The 19,894-nt window shown below is 30.0% G+C and overlaps 1 pseudogene; it reads left to right on the plus strand.

Moving 5' to 3' along the window:
- The first annotated feature begins 4,083 nt into the window (after positions 1-4,083).
- On the plus strand, positions 4,084-17,368 carry LOC142329953 (lipid droplet-associated hydrolase-like; annotated as a pseudogene).
- The last annotated feature ends 2,526 nt before the right edge of the window (positions 17,369-19,894 follow it).

Below are 19,894 nucleotides of genomic sequence, written 5' to 3' on the forward strand. Positions count from 1 at the left end.
CCTGTACATGTTAGCAATTGTTCTTCTATCTCTGTATTTGAACCCTAATTTTTTTAAAATGCTGAACATTTTATTCCAATCTATGTTATCGAAAGCCTTTTCTAGGTCTATAAACGCCAAGTATGTTGGTTTGTTTTTCTTTAATCTTTCTTCTACTATTAATCTGAGGCCTAAAATTGCTTCCCTTGTCCCTATACTTTTCCTGAAACCAAATTGGTCTTCTCCTAACACTTCTTCCACTCTCCTCTCAATTCTTCTGTATAAAATTCTAGTTAAGATTTTTGATGCATGACTAGTTAAACTAATTGTTCTATATTCTTCACATTTTTCTGCCCCTGCTTTCTTTGGTATCATAACTATAACACTTTTTTTGAAGTCTGACGGAAATTCCCCTTTTTCATAAATATTACACACCAGTTTGTATAATCTATCAATCGCTTCCTCACCTGCACTGCGCAGTAATTCTACAGGTAGTCCGTCTATTCCAGGAGCCTTTCTGCCATTTAAATCTTTTAATGCTCTCTTAAATTCAGATCTCAGTATTGTTTCTCCCATTTCATCCTCCTCAACTTCCTCTTCTTCCTCTATAACACCATTTTCTAATTCATTTCCTCCGTATAACTCTTCAATATATTCCACCCATCTATCGACTTTACCTTTCGTATTATATATTGGTGTACCATCTTTGTTTAACACATTATTAGATTTTAATTTATGTACCCCAAAATTTTCCTTAACTTTCCTGTATGCTCCGTCTATTTTACCAATGTTCATTTCTCTTTCCACTTCTGAACACTTTTCTTTAATCCACTCTTCTTTAGCCAGTTTGCACTTCCTATTTATAGCATTTCTTAATTGCCGATAGTTCCTTTTACTTTCTTCATCATTAGCATTCTTATATTTTCTACGTTCATCCATCAGCTGCAATATATCGTCTGAAACCCAAGGTTTTCTACCAGTTCTCTTTATTCCGCCTAAGTTTGCTTCTGCTGATTTAAGAATTTCCTTTTTAACATTCTCCCATTCTTCTTCTACATTTTCTACCTTATCTTTTTTACTCAGACCTCTTGCGATGTCCTCCTCGAAAATCTTCTTTACCTCCTCTTCCTCAAGCTTCTCTAAATTCCACCGATTCATCTGACAACTTTTCTTCAGGTTTTTAAACCCCAATCTACATTTCATTATCACCAAATTATGGTCGCTATCAATGTCTGCTCCAGGGTAAGTTTTGCAGTCAACGAGTTGATTTCTAAATCTTTGCTTAACCATGATATAATCTATCTGATACCTTGCAGTATCGCCTGGCTTTTTCCAAGTGTATATTCTTCTATTATGATTTTTAAATTGGGTGTTGGCAATTACTAAATTATACTTCGTGCAAAACTCTATAAGTCGGTCCCCTCTTTCATTCCTTTTGCCCAGCCCGTATTCACCCACTATATTTCCTTCCTTGCCTTTTCCAATGCTTGCATTCCAATCTCCAACTATTATTAAATTTTCATCTCCTTTTACGTGTTTAATTGCTTCATCAATCTCTTCGTATACACACTCTACCTCATCATCATCATGGGCGCTTGTAGGCATATAAACGTTAACAATCGTTGTCGGTTTAGGTTTTGATTTTATCCTTATTACAATGATTCTATCGCTATGCGTTTTGAAATACTCCACTCTCCTCCCTATCTTCTTGTTCATCACGAAACCTACTCCTGCCTGCCCATTATTTGACGCTGAGTTAATTACTCTAAAATCACCTGACCAAAAGTCGCCTTCCTCTTCCCACCGAACCTCACTAATTCCTACTATATCCACATTCACCCTATCCATTTCCCTTTTTAAATTTTCTAGCCTACCAACCTTTTTTAAGCTTCTAACATTCCACGCTCCGACTCGTAGAATGTTATTTTTTAATTTTCTGGTGACCCCTTCCTTAGTAGTCCCCACCCGGAGATCCGAACGGGGGACTATTTTACCTCCGGAATATTTTACCAAGGAAGGCGCCTCCATTATTGATATGTGAAAATGCAGAGAGCCACATTTTCTTGGAAAAAAGCAGCTGTAGTTTTCCATTGCTTTCAGCTGCGCAGTACTCAGAGGACTGAGTGATGTTGATACGGCCGTTTAAGTCATTGTGACTCACGCCCCTAACAACTACTGAAAGAGCTGCTGCCCTCTTTCAGGAATCATTCCTTAGTCTGGCTCTCAACAGATACTTCTCCGATATGGTTGCACCTTCGGTCCAGCTACTCTGTATCCCTGAGCACTCAAGCCCCCTCACCAACGGCAAGGTCTCATGATTCATAGAGGAGGAAAGAGTATTATGAAAAATATTAAGTATTGGCTTACAGTGGACACAATGTACAGCAGAACCACATTTCAAATATTAAATGTTTTTCCTAACCTATAATACATGTTGATGCATAAAAAAATAAAAACATAATTATGTTTAGTTTGAACTAATAAATAAAACTAAATAATGAAGCATGATAGTTTGTATATTTACTGCCAAAAATAATCTGACAACATTTAAATTCACTATACTGAAACAAATCTTTTAGGCTAAAGTTAGTTGATAAGATAATTATTTATTAAGTATTGAAACTGGGTTGTAAACAAAATTCCTTCAATTGGTTTTTTGAAAAGTATATTTCTAGATTAAATTTCCATGAACACTTAGTTTTTTTGGTTTTATATTGTTTTATTTTTGATAAATATGTTTGTAGTACTTTTTTCAGTTTATTAATAAGTTGCATTTTAATCAGTCTCTCTAAATTGTTGATCTGAAATAAAAATCTGCCACGGTTAAAGCCAGGAAAGTTTTGTTAATCTCTTTCTACTCATAACTATTTTAAATAAATCTTAAAGGGATTTTCTCAAATAATCTTTGAGTCAGTAGAATTTTTCAGTTAAAGTATTTACCAATTCTTTTATGTGTGGTATTAAATTGAACCTTACCCTGAAAAATTACTCTTAAAATAAAATTATAAAATTCATAAAAACAATTTATCTTTCCTAAAATCCAAAATTAGTAGATGTTTTTAAGTGTTAACTACTATCAGTAGATAGTGAGAAAATAAATAAATAAAATCATAATTTCATGATAAATTTATTAATTAACAAATAAACAGTCCTTAATAAACATTATAAAATAAATCTTTCTTACAGTGTTTATAGAATAAAAGCTAAAAATACAAACAATATTGTCATCTTAGCCAATTCTAATTGACTGGTAAAGTTAACTTACAAACATTCAAACCACTGTAACATGATGCCGGCCTCCGTGGCATGAGTGGTAGCATCTCCATCTTTCATTCGGAGGTCCCGGGTTCAGATCCTGGTCAGGTTTGGCATTTTCACATGCTACAACAACTGTCCATCTCATCCTCTGAAGCCAATACCTAACAGTTGTCCCGGAGATAAAAAAAAATAAAACATGTTTCAGATTTCTCCTAAAGGATATAAGATCTTTATATAATTAGAAAAAGTAAAAACATTATAAATGACTTCTGAATAACTATTTTTTTAATCTAAACTCTAACTCTTACTGATCTCATTCTTTTATTTGGAAAATTATCAAAAATATCAACATTATGTTATATTTCTTTAAGTTTATACTTAATTTTATTATACATACAATCTGTGGTATTCCTTTTCCCTTTATAACAGTTAACATATAAGTTTTCAAATATTTTTGATTATCAGAATTCAGGAATGATTCAGATTTAAATTTATTTACATAATCATTAGTAATTATAAAAGGTAGTAATGGACTAACACCTAAAATGAGAGAAATATTTGAGTAATGTTTTAGAAAATATGCAAAGATTGTCTTAAATATTAACCCACATATGAAGTTAGAACAACAAATAAACCAATTATTTTCAAAACTGTGCCGTACATATTATCAAACTGATAGTACCATTTCCTGTGGATATAATTATTTTTCTAGATCTAGATTTTATAATAGTTTTCTAACAAATTTTAAGCAAATACAATTTTTAATTATGTTGCTTTTATAAATAAAAAAAATGTTTAAAGTAGAAAAATAAGTATTTATTTATATTCTTTTTTATGATGATAGGCAATGGTTGACCCAAAGGAAGGTTGGGTTATTGTAAATGGTGTTCCAACGCATGTCTGCACGTGAGGTGGATGGATAACGGAAAAGTTGTCAAAATCACAAGATAGTTCTTCAGATAATAATGCAATAATATTACTTTTAACTGGAAATCCAGGTGTTATTAGATTTTATTACTCCTTCCTTCAAATAATATATACACAACTAGCTGTACCAATCTGGATATTGTCTCATGCAGGTATGTATTATGTTATAAAAGCTTTAATGTATTTGATCTTTGTTCAAAGAGTACATTGTGTAATTAAAATAAAAATATCTCATATGTTTGGTACAGACTTTTGTATCCTTAAAAGCACGATCCTTGTGATTCAACTCGCTTAGTTCAATTTGTTTCGTACAGTTCAAAACATTTCCACAAATCTTATCCTGGAATGGCTTCAGCAGTTATAAATCACTAGGACCATACCTGGAGATGAGATAATCGAGAACCTGGGGTATTGCACATTTGAATAAAAAATTCTTAGTAATTATAAAATGAGTAATTATAAAATTTACTCAAAAAATTAAATTTGGAAGCTCTTGAGTAACATGTGGGGGAGGAGAGTATTGCCATGATTTTTGAGTTGTTTGCATATCCAAATCATTTAAAATTATATGTGTATTTGCTTAACTTTTACCATTATGAATGCCATCAGCAATTTCTTAATAAACTTTTTCAATAATATTAATGCTTTACTGATAGTCTTCTATCGAAGATGGACATATTTTGAAGTATTTATACCATTCTTTCACCAGCACCTGCTCTAGTGGTTATGTCGCCCTGGACAAAAAGACAAATTGCCGCTCCTTAAGAATATATATATATATATATATATTTAAATAAAGGTATATATTTTTTATTTTCAATAAAAATCAAGTCATTTATTTGTACAATCATTTAGCAGTACAAAACAGTAGAAATTAATTAAGAAATATCTGTATCTAGTCACAAATTGTTAACCATATAATTTTTTACATTTTTAAATGCTATTAAAAATGTGTATTATTGCACAAACAATCAAAATGCTATTATTCTGAAACTGAAAACTAGGTAACATCAACTACTCTAAAATCACAAAAAAAATTTTCTCACTTTCAGTTTTGCAAACTTTTTTATTACATCTTTTAAATTTACTTGATCAGCAATTTATGCTCAATTGCTAAACTGGCCAAACCATTAAGATGATATTGTGTAGTAGTCAAACGTAAAAAGTTCTTAATTAATTTTAACATTGAGAAATTTCTTTTGCAACTTGTTATAGTTATTGGTATGTTAGCAATATTATTAAAGCAATAGTAAGATTTGGGGCAAAATTTAACTTTGTAATTAAGCTCAGTACATTGTTTAGGCTTTCTTTTTTGCCCGAAAGTGCAGATAATGCTGAAATTTTGACTGCTAATTCTACCTCATTTATGTCAACAGAATCACAAACAGTTAAAATACATTCTAAATTCTTACAGTGTTTTAGTAGCATTTTTTTGGACATGGTATTTAAAATAGTTACTATGATTACTAAGTTGTTTAAATGTAGCATCTACTGCATTTAGTGCTAGATCGATTGTAAAATAAAAAAAAAATATTTTATATGGTTCTTTTGGATCTTCAATGGGTGTCTTCATGCTTCATATGAGAAGTTCCTTTTTCTTCTTCTTACGTGGTGTTGTGTTATTGTTGATCAAAAATTAGCCACATCATTTTGGTAGCAAGTTCTTTTGCATCAATAATAGTTTCATCGAAGTACAAATCCGATTGAAGATTCTTGAAAAATATTTTGCAGTTTTGTAAAAGATCAAGTGCAGAGGCTGGATCAAAATCTGGTTTTCATAAACTTGCTTATTGGATTAATGGTATTTAGTATTTTATGCCAAATAACTAATGAACACAAAAACTTAAATTGTTTAATACAATTTAATAAACCCGAAGCCTAGTCTCTTATTAAATTATCAATTTCTTGGTTTTTGTAAATGCTTAGCAAGGGGTCGTATACATCTCCCAAATGGAATTTCAAAGGCTTTAAGGCCTCTATTCTCTTCTCCCATCTAGTGTCACTCAGTGGTTTCAAAGTTAAACTTTTAAAATGTTTTAAAAGTATTGCCCATCAAAAAGTAGACGCTGAGGAAAATAAATATATTTTTTGGACTATGTTGAAGAAATTAGCGCTTCCAAGGATGCTTTTGCCAACAACAACAACAAGATTGAGAGAGTGGCTATTATACGGAACAACATAGAATTATTGTTTGTGAATTATATTGTTTAATAATAGATTGTACTCTTACTTTATCGCTCCTCACATTGGACCTGTTGTATCCCTGCCCTCTGATATCCTGCAAGTCATTAAGTTCTCCAATTATAATATCAGACATTGTTTTCCTGTGGACCTTTCGACTTTTAAGAAGCCTAAAAAGCTTTCATTAATTTTAATTTCAACATGAACGTCAAATTTATTAATTGAAACATATCTGATTATAAGAGTCATTTGCTCTACCTTAATAATATCAAGAGTACAGTGTAAAATTATGGAAAAATATTTGGATTTTTTCATTTTGTCAATAATAGGAGACTTTACACTTTGATGCAGCAGATCTATTATCTCATTTGTATATTTTTCCCGAGATAGTGAGCTTTACTCTCTTGTTTTTTGAGCACTCTATGGACATGCTCTTCCATAATGGGATCAAATTCAGATAGCAACTCAACTCTTTTTAAGAAATTTCTGTTATTCTCAAACAACTTGTCGCTTGTACCTTGAAAAGCCAGACCATTTTTACCAAGCATTTTAGTAATTGCTATGATTCTTAGAAGCATCTCGTTCCAATGATTGTTTTGGCATTAGTAATTCTTTGACTGGCCGCATCTATAGTTTTACAACACTTTAACCTTTAGTTCATTTCTAGCCATGATTTTTGGAAATTTCATGCTCTTTTAAAGGTTCATTGAGGTGCTTCCAACTTTTAAAACCCTCCTTTGTAAACTAACAGAACTAACTATACAGCCAAAAATTTTGCAACAGAAGCAGTAAATGCAGATTTGTGAAAGAGAGTACATTAGCCAGTTTTGTAAAACTTGCTCTTCGTTGCTTAAAATTTGTCTATATAATTTGTGCTAAAATGTTGACTAGTGTCATTGGAAGGAAATTTGTAATATGCAATGGTTTAGGTGGACCTTGTCTTACTAAAATACTTGTTTCGATATCCTAAAATTCTTGCCCACAATGTTGGATCTGTACTCAAAGTATGTAGAATTCTTTCTTTGGGTGTCACGTTGGTGTCAATTTTTTCAATTCTTTCATCTCGTGATGGTAAAGTCAGAGTGTCGTCAGTTCCAATTGATTTAAAAACTTTGTCCATTTGTTTTTCATCATCCTCTGACGATTCTGTATTTTCTTTTATAACCAAACTTGATTTTGGATTCTCAGAATCATTATTTGTTTTGGTACAACTCTGGATATAATTTTTTAACGCGTTAGCTTGTTTTTGCCTTTCGGCTTCCTTTGGAGCCTTCTTTTTTTGTACTGGTAACCAGACAGTTTTCTCACGCACATAATTCAAATTAAACAATGTAAAATATAATATAAAAAATTAAATAAATTTGTTCTAAGTGAGCTAAGATCGTAATTAACATAACTTCAAAATTATATTCCGTCAATCTTCATAAAAAGTATTTATGCACTACACAAAATATTTTTCATATCTTGTGAACGTCAAATATATTATTATAAAACGCATTTAAAAGCAATAAACTTAACAAATGTCTTGAATTATTGATTCAAATAATTATTTTCATAAGACAAGAATATAAATAATTATACTTATAGAATATATTCAAATTTGATACATTGTTTTATCGATTCAATAAACAGCCTTCTTGGATAACTATAATATTTATTTTATTTAAAAACGCTTTCATTGTTTTGATTCGATAATCAACTTACAATAAACTAGTGTCTATCAAACTAAACAACAAACTTATTTATAAATGTACTTACCCTTAAAAATTAAGAAATCGCATTGAAGTAAATTTTATGAACTTCCGCTCGTTATAACTACTGACGTAATAGCAAGAATAATGCTATTGTGTAAATAAACCGCTCTTTTATATTTAGATGTAATAAGCAAGTCTATGCATGTTCAAAACAAGTTGAAGCAGTGCTCTGTTCACATGCTAACGTTATTCTGTTCAGGGAATTATGTGCGTGTTCAAAGCAACGTCCTTTACAAATTCTGTGTTAATTTTAATAGTGTAAATATTTTCAGCTTTTAGATATAAACAGTATAAATACGCTATGCACTGTAAATTTTTAGCAAATGAAAAAATCGATATGTGAAATTTTCTATTAATTGGGTATTTAAACACATCAGTATTTTTCTCATACTTACAACCACACTGTCGCTGCCAAATTTTGGCACCTTGGACAAATGTCCAGGTCGCCTGCCCTAGAACGGGTGCTGGTGTAACCCTTATAATATACTGTCACTAAAGCTTGCTGAAAACTTGCACATAATTTCAGCTGGAGTATCGACAAACTTTTCTCTAAAATAGATACTGTAACTTTATTAAATATGTTCTGTCATCATGCATGAGATGATGTAATGGAAGTATATAACATGTATCTAGACAAGCTGTGGTGATGACAAAATTTGCTGATATGGTTGGAACAAATCATCTAGCTGTAACAAGATTAATTGCTGCATTGTTGTTTTTCCTCCTCTTGATTTCAAAGAAAAAATAAGGTCAAATACTTTTTGAATGATGTTGTATTTATTACATAACTTGTAAATAATATACTGCTTGTTTAAATGTTTAATTTTTTTAAAAAAGGAAATGATGATCGAACAGGTATTTTGAATTGATGGAAGGTAACAAAATAATTAATTACTTAACAGAACAGAACTCCTTCTCCTTTAACCCATTTCTAGTATTAATATTCATCTTAATGTTTTGCATTCACAAGTCTTCTTCATTCAGTTAAGCCTTGACAGGTATAACTGTATGTCCTCCACTTTTCAATCCTGAGCATCACCTTATAGGTTTTCATTTCCTTATATTTGTAATTTTCCCTAACCATTTTTTTTCTTTCTCTAATCCTTCATGCCACTGTTCTGGCTCTTCCGCTTTTCTTTATCAAAGACAGTTTCTGTACAGTATGCCCTTACCTGGATGTTTGTTTTTCTCTTACCTTATCAAATTTCTTTCCTTTCATATTTTTTCTCACTACTTCATTCCTCATTTTGTCTGCCCATTTACCCATTTCCTTTCTAAATCACCACTTTCCAAATTATCCATGTACTTATCGTCCTTCTTTTTAGTTTCCATGGTTGAAATCTATATAACAAATACCGCTAAACACTGGCAAACATCTTCCTCGTGATTAGGATCCTTCTTGCTGGTAATATTCTATTCACTTTTACAAAAGCTCTTTTCCCTATAGGTATTCTGTTTACTATTACTTGTACGAGTATAAAGCTTCTATTCAAAGTAACTAAACTTCCCAAATACTTAGACTTTATCTTCTTCATTAATGTTTCACTCCATTCTTTCTAATGTAACCTTTTTTTTTATTTGTTCTGATCAGTTTTGTTTTTCCAGTTTTCATGAGCTGCAGTTCATATTTTTATTCCATCAGCACTGCTAGTTCACTTACGTATGATTTTCTTTATTCTTTATCTCCCCGCTACATTATTAACTCTTTCTATTACTGACCTCAGACGCCCAATTACTCGCTCATAAATATAGCATAAAAGTGTTCTTTACTTTTTTATTTTTTAAAACTGGATTCAGTATGTTTTCTATGCATTCATTTCCTTTCCTACTTTCATTGTCTCTTTATTAGACAGTGAACATTAATAAAGAGAAACCCTCCCGAATGTGTAAAAGCCTCTTGATATGCTGACTTATACTTTCCAGAATGGTAATACAACCGATAAGATGTTTTAGTTGAGGTTTCCTAAAGTAGGCATTTTGATACATTATCCTGAACTATATTGCAGTGGTTTACAAAAAAAAAAAAAATAAAGTAATGAATTAGACATAATGGATTAAAATTTTTGAAAACTAAGATCAAAATTATTCAGTTCCGGTTCAGAGGAAACTGCCTTTTTGTTCCTGTAAAATCGTCTTCAGTACTGATTATAATAATTTGTGTAATTAATTGCTGCACAAAGCATCGTAAGTGTGATGGTTTCAGGCAACCTGACAATAAATACTATATGAGCCTCGAAAGTGACATTGCCGTTCTTAATGAAGTAATTTCCTTTTGGCTCCTTTTCTAAGTTGAATATGCTATTCCGTGTTAGCTAAATTTATAAAATGCTTGCCTCATACTAATACTGCCTCTGTTAACCACAGGCTGGCTGTAGAGTGAATAGTCAGTAAATGTTTTTTCTCAGAAAGCAATTTTGACTGGTACCTCATATATCTCATGTGCTCTATGACTAGAATACCTGATACAGGTGTGACATAGTCAAAAGTTAAAAGAAAAACTTGGATTTTTTGTGAATAACCATGCAAGCCTAAATTTCGTTTTATTTGGCTCTATTATTCTTTCATATAATCTCTTATAATTTTATTTTCTCATTTAATCTCTTTCCATATTATTAAACAAAACACTGAAAACATATGTTCTGAGTTTAAATTTTTTTAAATCCTAACATCTGTCAGGAAAATTAAATGAACAAAGTGAAAAATGAAGTAATGAGGAGGGTAAAGGAAAATAGAAGCTTAATCAGAACAGAAAAACTAATCGGGTCAGATATATCATGAAAAAAGAAGGATTGATTAAAACAGTACTGAAGGTAAGAAGAACAAGAGAGGACGGAATGTATTAAAATGATAGATGAACCAAAAGGAAATGGGAGCTATCAAGTACTCTGAAATTTAGCTGTAAATAGAAGAAAATGGAGAGGATGTTAGAGACTTATCTCAGAGCAAATAACAGATTACAGTAATGTCCAACCCACAAAAGTAGCATTTATTTTATATGTAAATTCGACCTATAGTTGGACCTACGACAGCATTTCAGTTTTGGTATAGTAATAATTTCCTAACAGCACTAAGTAATAAATAATAAATTTGTTTTTCTATTAAAGTGAACAAAATGGTTTTTCAATTATAATTTACATAAATATATTGTTTTTAGGTCATGAGCAGCCATCAAAAAAAGATGATGTACCTCCATTGGTAGATAATCCTGATTTGTATAACGTATCGTCACAAGTAACTCATAAAGCTGAATTCATAGAAAAGTATGTACCACTTGATAAAGATATTTATATAATATCGCATTCTTTTGGTGCTAAAATAACTATTGAATTACTTAAACGAGAACAATTTCGTAAACGTATTAAAAAATGTTATTTATTATTTCCGACATTAGAAAGAATTGGTGATACACCTAATGGAATATTTATTAAAAAAATTATAAAATATTTATTTACTGTTACTCTACTTTTATCATGGGTATGTATTAAAATTAAAAAAAAATTATCTTTAATTGCTTGTTTTGAAAGAACTTATGGTATTATTGTGATACTGCAAAAAACACAGATGGTTGTGTTTATAATTTATGTATGCTAGATGACATTGCCATAATGGCTTATAGTTTATGATGGGTAAAACATGATCATTCATATGTTTTGCAGAATTTTTTGAATCCAAATTTCCAAAGTTAGCATAAATAAACAAGTGAAAGAAAGAAATAATTTATGCAGACTTTTAATTTTAAGTTAATTTCTTGTAATAAACATTACACCTCTTTTCTTTAGCTGTGGACACCACATGACTTCCTTTGTACGCCTATTAAATTACATAACACATCTTTTGCTGCACAAGAGAAGATCATAAATATAAAGAGGAAGAAGACGTTAAGACCAAGGAAAGAATAAAAAGATGAAGATTATGAATATAAAGAGAAAATTTGAAAACTAGAGAACGTGTACACAAATTAAGACCAGAAGAATTATATATCAAACCAAACAGCAATTAAATGATCAGCAACAAAAAACAAACGAAATGATGATCAACCCCGACTTAGGGAGATTATTATCCGACAATATCAGATTAGTAATGAACTAAAAGATAAGAATTTTTTGTAATTTACTAAAGATCGGCCATGAATGCCTCAGTGTATATGTTGTTCTTGTGATAAAATTAAACAGAAATTCCAGAATATTAAACAGAAATTAAACTAGAAAATCCAAATATAATACGATTCTAAATTATAATTTTCAATAAATGTTATATAATCAGATTTTCACCAAATCTATTACATATACATGCATGTATTAATGCCCATTGAATTACATATACACATATTTAAAAGTTCATAAAATTTTATTTAAAATAAGTTTTTTACATTCATGGGTAATAATTGTTAATAAATCAATATATTTAAATTAAAAGAAAATGAGAAGAAGTCTGTACTGGGTACTGTACTGGAATGCATTGTGATTTAATTTCTGCAGTTTTAAACTGGATTAGTTTTAAGAAATCCTTTTCAAAATGAAACATTGTTTGAAAAAAAAAATTAATAAAAAATAAAGAAATTTAATTGTTAATATTTAGTTTTTATGTTTTAAATACTCATAATTAAGGAAGTGGGCCCATCAAAAGCTTCAGGCTATGACAACCCTAAACAAAATGGCAGTTTTTAATGCTAGGTAGTTTCATTCAAAAATGGTCTGCACTACATAGTAACTAACTATGATATACTGTAAAACACTGAAAATATAAAATTTATTAAATACTCCTGCCTCAAAACAACCTACTTTCAGTATATGAAGCTTTAGAAGCTGGAGGTTTTATTTATTTTAAAAGTAGTTAAAAATGAAATTACCAGCTTCTGGAGAATGATCATAATTTGAGCTTTTAATATTGCTCAGGCAATATTGCCTTTTAATATTGTATTTATATTCTGCAGGCAGGTGTTCATTTTGATTCCTGGGAAGCATCTGGGGCATTTTTAATTGTCTTTTCATTTTAATATTCCTAGTTAAAATATATGTAAAATCATGTCAATTAAAAAAAAAATTATAAGATATAGTTCTTTTAACAGCCTTTAAAAACTAAAACATCTGTATTTGCAAATTAATTTAGCATGAGGGTCATTTAAATATAAATCAGAATTTATTTACATATCTTTATTGATATTAGACAAAATTACAAATCAGTTACCTTATTTTTCTATATAGTTTCCTTTAACTGAAATAGATTTTCTCCACCAGATAGGTAGCTTCCTGATTCCCTCATAAAAAAAAAACCAACTGCACACATACTGCTCGACTGCAGCATCATCTTTCAATTTTTTTCCTCTTACAGCTTCTTTTAGTGATAAGTCTATACTGTACATTGGGTATTCAAGAGGTGTCCAAAAGCTTCTTCCTCAAAACACAGAAGCCGCTGACAGATGTTTTTCTGGACCCCTGTGCCTCGGAAAATATTGCATAAAGTATCAGAAAATATTGCATGCACACTCCCAATACTTATGCCTACCTGTGATGTAATTTCAGCTACGGTTATGTGGTGGTCACTTTCCACAAGGTCACAACCTGCCTAAATGTAGTATAGTCATCATTGATGCTGTTCCATGGATCACATTTGTGACTTTCTTTCTGTCTGGATTTATAAATAAATTACAAATTGTGATGAACCGTACTGCCATACTGATCATATATCAGTGGCTGTACCATAGGTTAGTGCTGGGCCTAACCTCTGTGTGTATAGATATAGGTAAAATATGTTCTAATAGTAATTATGATTGTTTTTATTTCAGGTATTTACAGTTTTACCAACTATTTTGAAATACTGGTTAATCAAAATATACTTTATGATAGATGGAAAATTTAATGTAGAATCCAACAGTATTTATGCAGTAATTGATCTTATACATCCGACTATTTTAAAAAATGTATTCAATTTGGCAAGCGATGAAATGGATAAAATATGTGAACTCGATAAAGAGGTAAATAATTAACAGCTGCTTTTAATTATTATGATATTGTAACTGAAATTAGATATGTATTCAACAGTATATTTGGCTAACCACAGCTAACCTCCTGTAATTCACATACCACCATGGCCACCGAACAAAGTTAAATCATTGGCTCTCAGTAAGTCTACCTTATCGGTTGGTATTAGATCCTTCTCTTAATGTGATCAAACTATCTAATTTAATAGAAGAAAAATTTATGCACAAATAACATTTTTTTAATATCACAGCAGTTTTGGAATGTGCAATCTTAATGTGATGAACGAGAGAGGCTTCTTCTGCAGATTAAGTTCTATTCTATGACAATCCATTAAAAAGAAAAGCCCATAAATTTATTAACTCACAGTGTTACTTACACTGCTAATTCAAAAGTATAATTTTAAAATTATAACATTCCTAACTTAATAACATAAAATAACTTTTTTCATTAAAAAGCAATTTAGAGAAATTATATAATTAGAGCTTTCTTAGTTATGTTATAATGCAGCAACAACAGTACAGAACATAAGTTTATTTCTCTTTCTGTTCACATTGGTTATAACAGAAGAGAATCATACTGTTCATAACTAAATTTTATAAGTACATTTTATCTTTAGATACAGTATAAATTAAAAATATTCATATTTAAAGTTTGGGTCACCTCTTTACCCCTAAATCTTACACAGATTTGGAGATACATACCACAAGGAGTACATATGTGATAGAGCTTCTACATCTGGCTAATATCATGTATACACTGTGATGATATTTATAAATATTTGAGTATTTTGAAATTTTATAATAAAAATAGTCATCTAGTATAGGAGTTCTCTGAACAATAGGAAAAAACAATAATTTTTTTTTACAAAAAAATTAAAAAAATTATTTACAGCCTTTATGTCAAAAATGTAGACTATAAAAAACAATGTAAATAATTACACTTTTCTTACATTATTTTATTTTCAAAAGTAAATAAATAAAAAAAAGAAAATGTAAAATAAAAAAGAAGAATATCAGAATGTAAGCACATTCTTCTTTATCTAACACTATTTCTGTAAATTAATATCATCACTGTGTTCCTGTATAGAAGTATGTTTGAGATTCATATATTTAATAGACTGATGTGTAACAAAATAAAACCTGATAAAATGCTGCAAAATTATAACGACAATTATTTTTCTACATTCTCCTTAAAGTAGTTTAAACTGGGGCATTATCATGAACCAAAATCCACAATGTGGATTTTGCTTTCAAGATGTTTCTTGGGAACTGTACATGTATTTTTTGTCCCTTTGACACATGTGAGTAATTTTGAGTTGGCAGTAGTATTAGCTAACAACTGTTGTGCTAATACTGCCATTGCTTTCTTTTGCCAAAAAGTCAGTCAAATTGTTTCACAAGACCCATAAGAGATTCTCACCCTGTTGGTACTTTCATTAGTTTTGGGAAGTCCAATCTGTATGTCATCTTGTATGACATAAAAACCCTTTGCATAAAATATTTTGTTCCTTCTAATATTGCAGTGCTGCCTTTGTGTAGGAAAAAGACAAACACAGTTGCGCAGAATTAAAAATTTCTCATTTTTTATTACATTTCTTACCTGACTGTAATAGGCTAAAAATAAATATGCAATTAAATAAAAGTTGTTTAATTAATTAGACCAATCTAGAAAGATCTAGAGGACTGCTATTAACCTAGTAATTAATTAGACCAATCTAGAAAGATCTAGAGGACTGCTATTAACCTAGTAATTCATATTTTCATGATTTGTTTAGACTATGATTTAATATTAAATCCTAAGAATATGATAGTCATGTCAATTTTTTACATCAGGTATCTACTTCTCACAAAATATTAATTAAAAAAAAAATTACAAAAAACACCAGACCAAGGACAATACTTTTGTGTTATTTCTTGTGGGTTTTTTGCCCATTATGTTGAAGTAATGGCTGTTGTAAATTGGAAGTTAATGTTAAAAAATAAATATATTTATGTCTAATACGTTTCTTCTTTAAACATTTTACAACTTCTTACAAAGGTATAATTTTTAATGATTGCAGGTCATAAAAGAATGTGTCGATAAATTACAAATTTACTTTGGAGCTTCCGATGGATGGGCAACTTTAGAGTACCATTACCATTTATTAGATGTCATTCCTAAAATCGATTCAAGAATTTTAGATAAAAAGTTTCAACATTGCTTTATGCTTCAAACCGCTGAAGAATTAGCTTCAGATTTATCAGAACACATTGAAAATGACATGAAATAAAGTTTAAATATTATTATTATTTATATTATTTAATTATTCACTAAATTTTCTTTCAATAAATTCACTTTGCTCACTTATACATTTTTATATTAAGGAAAGTTTTTTAAAATTAATAGACAAGTTCTGTGCAAAAATAGTTTTTCTTTTAAAGATACAATTTAAAGAATACAAATGGATAAAAAATAAAGCAGAGGTTCTTGAACTACTCTGCAGTGACCTTGTGTGCCAGTGGAACTGCCCACTTGTTTTTTGTTTGGTGGCAACACAAAAACTCAAACGAATGGCTGAGGTCCTTATTACTCAGAAAATAAAGCAGGTTAGAAATTTTGTATTAAACATATCAGATAAATATCATATGAAAACTTTGCAAATAATTATGAGAATCACTATAGATATATGATAGATATTTTCTTTCTCTTGAATTTCAATCAGAATCAAGTTTTGAATTATAAAGTTATGCAGTAGATAATATCAAGTTACCTGGTTTTTATGCAGTAGATAATTCGAACTTGGAATACCTGGTTTTCCATGAATTTTCTTTTTAAAGGGGTTAGTTCTGGGAATTAAGTTTAGAGGCAGATCTTTACTAGAGTACTGGAATAAAAAAACAGAGGACGATAAAAACAGAGGATAAAAATAGGACGACTTTATATGTCAAACATAGTTTCTCTTTCTTGCTGTATGTCATTGGCTGTAATAATTCATACAGCATAAAAATTATTCATGAATTCTTAAAACAGGGGAAGAGTTTTAATCTGTGATCTAATAACCAAAAGTGGTGACTTCATTTTTTGTGTTGATTGCAATTTTATACATTATAAAATGATATCTCATCACTAATTATAGTTGTACATTCATTAAGTAGCTGTGAAATGTATTATTAGTTAAAGGTAGAAGTTTATATTCAAATTTTAGCTTTTAATGGTAATATTGTGCGTGGTAATTTCATATTCATATTTTTGTTACATGTATATTTTATTGGTAAATAAATTTTGTATTATATTTAAGAAATTGAATAATTTATTATTACGGTGTGAAAAGGAAAACTGTTCTTTTTGTGAACACCTTTGTGTAAAAACCTTTGTTTTTTAAGTATTTAAAAAAAATGACCACACCATGATCCTTCAGTTCTCAGAACGAGCAATACATAATGAAACAGCTGTATAGATAAGTAATAGGTACTTTACTCTTTTCTAACAACCTCTTTTTCCTGCAATTTCCAATTTAAATGGAAATTATTTACAATAGTAAATACTGTGACATATCTCTGAGAAATTTTGTTGGCACCACAATCCAGGATAATGATAAAAAATTTAAAAAAATTGTTTATTTAGACTGGCTGATGTATTGTTAGTGGTTACCAGGGCCAGATGCATACATGTGTGGTTCCAGTTTAAAAAAGGACTAAACTGTGTTTACAGTGTTAAGTTACAATATGTACAACATGTTATGTTGTAAATTTTTTGTATGCAATTTAATTTAGCCTACAGCACAACCAAGAATACTTGAATTTCTGATAAGTAATTTCACAATGGTTGTGAACATTGTCAAATGTTGGCCTTATTACTGTGCAACTCTCATGGTACATCGATTGAGAAGATGCTTAACCAGATTGTCACTGTTGTGTGAGGGTGGTGTGTGTGCAAGAGATATAAAGTTATAGTATATAAAGATTCTCAAGAGCTGTTAGCCCATTCCAGAAGTGAGGTTGTAGTTAGCAGTTTAATAACAGATCTAGATCTACTGACTGGATGAGTATTACTTCGTCATGACAATGCAGTCTTGCTAACTGTTTGGTCTGTTAAAAACACCTTGGTTTTAGGTGAAGTTTCATGAACAATATAGATGAGGCAGATGAGATGCACATTTAGCTGAAGATATATGCCACTGATAAAGCAGGTGGATAAATGTACTAATAATGATGTGACTTTGTTGAATAATAAAAATGGCTTTAAGCAAGTATTTCACAAAGCATTAATTTAATGGGTGTATATATAACTGATGCCGTTGTAGTTGCATGAGCTAAGAGATCCAGATAAAGCCAGTTTGAATTGAATCGTTTTTTAACAAGCTAATGATGAATTAGATGATGGAATTTATTTCAACAGTAAATAATCTGATTTGAAATTGTTCCTCAGCTGCTGGAAGATGCCAAAGAAGTTTTTGTTTTTTGTTGTAGTAGCCTCCATTTTGCTTTGTGCCTTAATTAACGCAATAACTCCCACTGCAGTTATAAGTTCTCTCATTTTATTGTCATCTCTTCTCTATACTTTTGCATTCTTATCGATTGTAACTGTCAAACATGCATGCAGGCTTTTGTTTATTGATATAGTAAACTTCATCAGTAATGTCTTAAAATAAATTTCATAATAAGAAGAAGTACTTGACAGTAAAAAATTCCCAGTTGATCCTCTTGATCAATGGCATTTTATCATCAAAATTATGCTGTATTTAGTGTATATTTATAAAAAAAGAGAAAAAATGGATCCTTTGTCTCCCTTGCTCAACAGTTATATATGAGTTGGCTCATATAATATTTTTAATAATAACCATGACTATTATAAAAAGTGATAAAGTATCAGAAATGACTAAAAACAAAAACTAAAAAAAATTGTTGAATTCTTAAAAATTTCTTTCTTTTTTAAATAATTCCCATGTCCTGTACATTAATATTAGATACATCTGGATTTTAAATTTTGAAAATTAAAATTAAAAAAAAAAACTGATGTTCTAAGTACTGGCCTCCTACAGCTCGTTTATTTTTTGGGCTTAAAATTTTATTTATTGCAGTGCTTATTTATTTCAATAAGTCTGCTCATTGTTACAATGTTATTTATTTAACAAAACTAATAAAAATTTTAGTTTACAAAAAAAAAGTAAAATTTGTACCACCATAATGGCTTCTTCTTATCTAGCTTTTGTTATACTAATGCTCAAAGACAATTTTTTTTTTTTTTTTGCCGAGCCAGTATAGAGATATTTAAAATACAAGCCAACACATTTGCTTTCAGAAATTTTTATAACATTGTTTGTTTTGGGGGCTATTTTAAAGGGGTCTCTAAACATCAAACTTTCAACACCCCTGTTAGTCTAGAAAACCTTCATACCCAAAATTTTGGTAAATTACTATGCTTTTTCTTATTAGCTATGCTGCTGCAGCAGCAATAGAACTACAGTCGGAAAAGTAAAAGAAAGCCATTTGCCAGAAATGAAAACATACAGAATATTTGTCTTTATAAAAATAAGTGAAATGCACAAAATCAACTTAAACTGCTAAGGGTTGATGAAATTCAAGAATATTTCATAAAACGATTTAAAAAACCGGTTCTTTTTATCTCAAAGGAAAGGCAAATGGGCTGTAAAATTAAAACTACTTCAACACAGATTGTTTATTAAGAATTAATAAACAAACTGCTGTTGACTTAAATTGAGAATTACCCCCCAAAGTGTCAACAAAAATTTTTTACACGAACATTTGGGCATGAATAACCTATGCATTAGATTGGTACCACATTTGCTCAAGCCTGACCAAAAGCAGTGCCAAA

This window comes from Lycorma delicatula, chromosome 9 (assembly GCF_047948215.1).
Source record: "Lycorma delicatula isolate Av1 chromosome 9, ASM4794821v1, whole genome shotgun sequence".
NCBI classification, from domain to species: domain Eukaryota; kingdom Metazoa; phylum Arthropoda; class Insecta; order Hemiptera; family Fulgoridae; genus Lycorma; species Lycorma delicatula.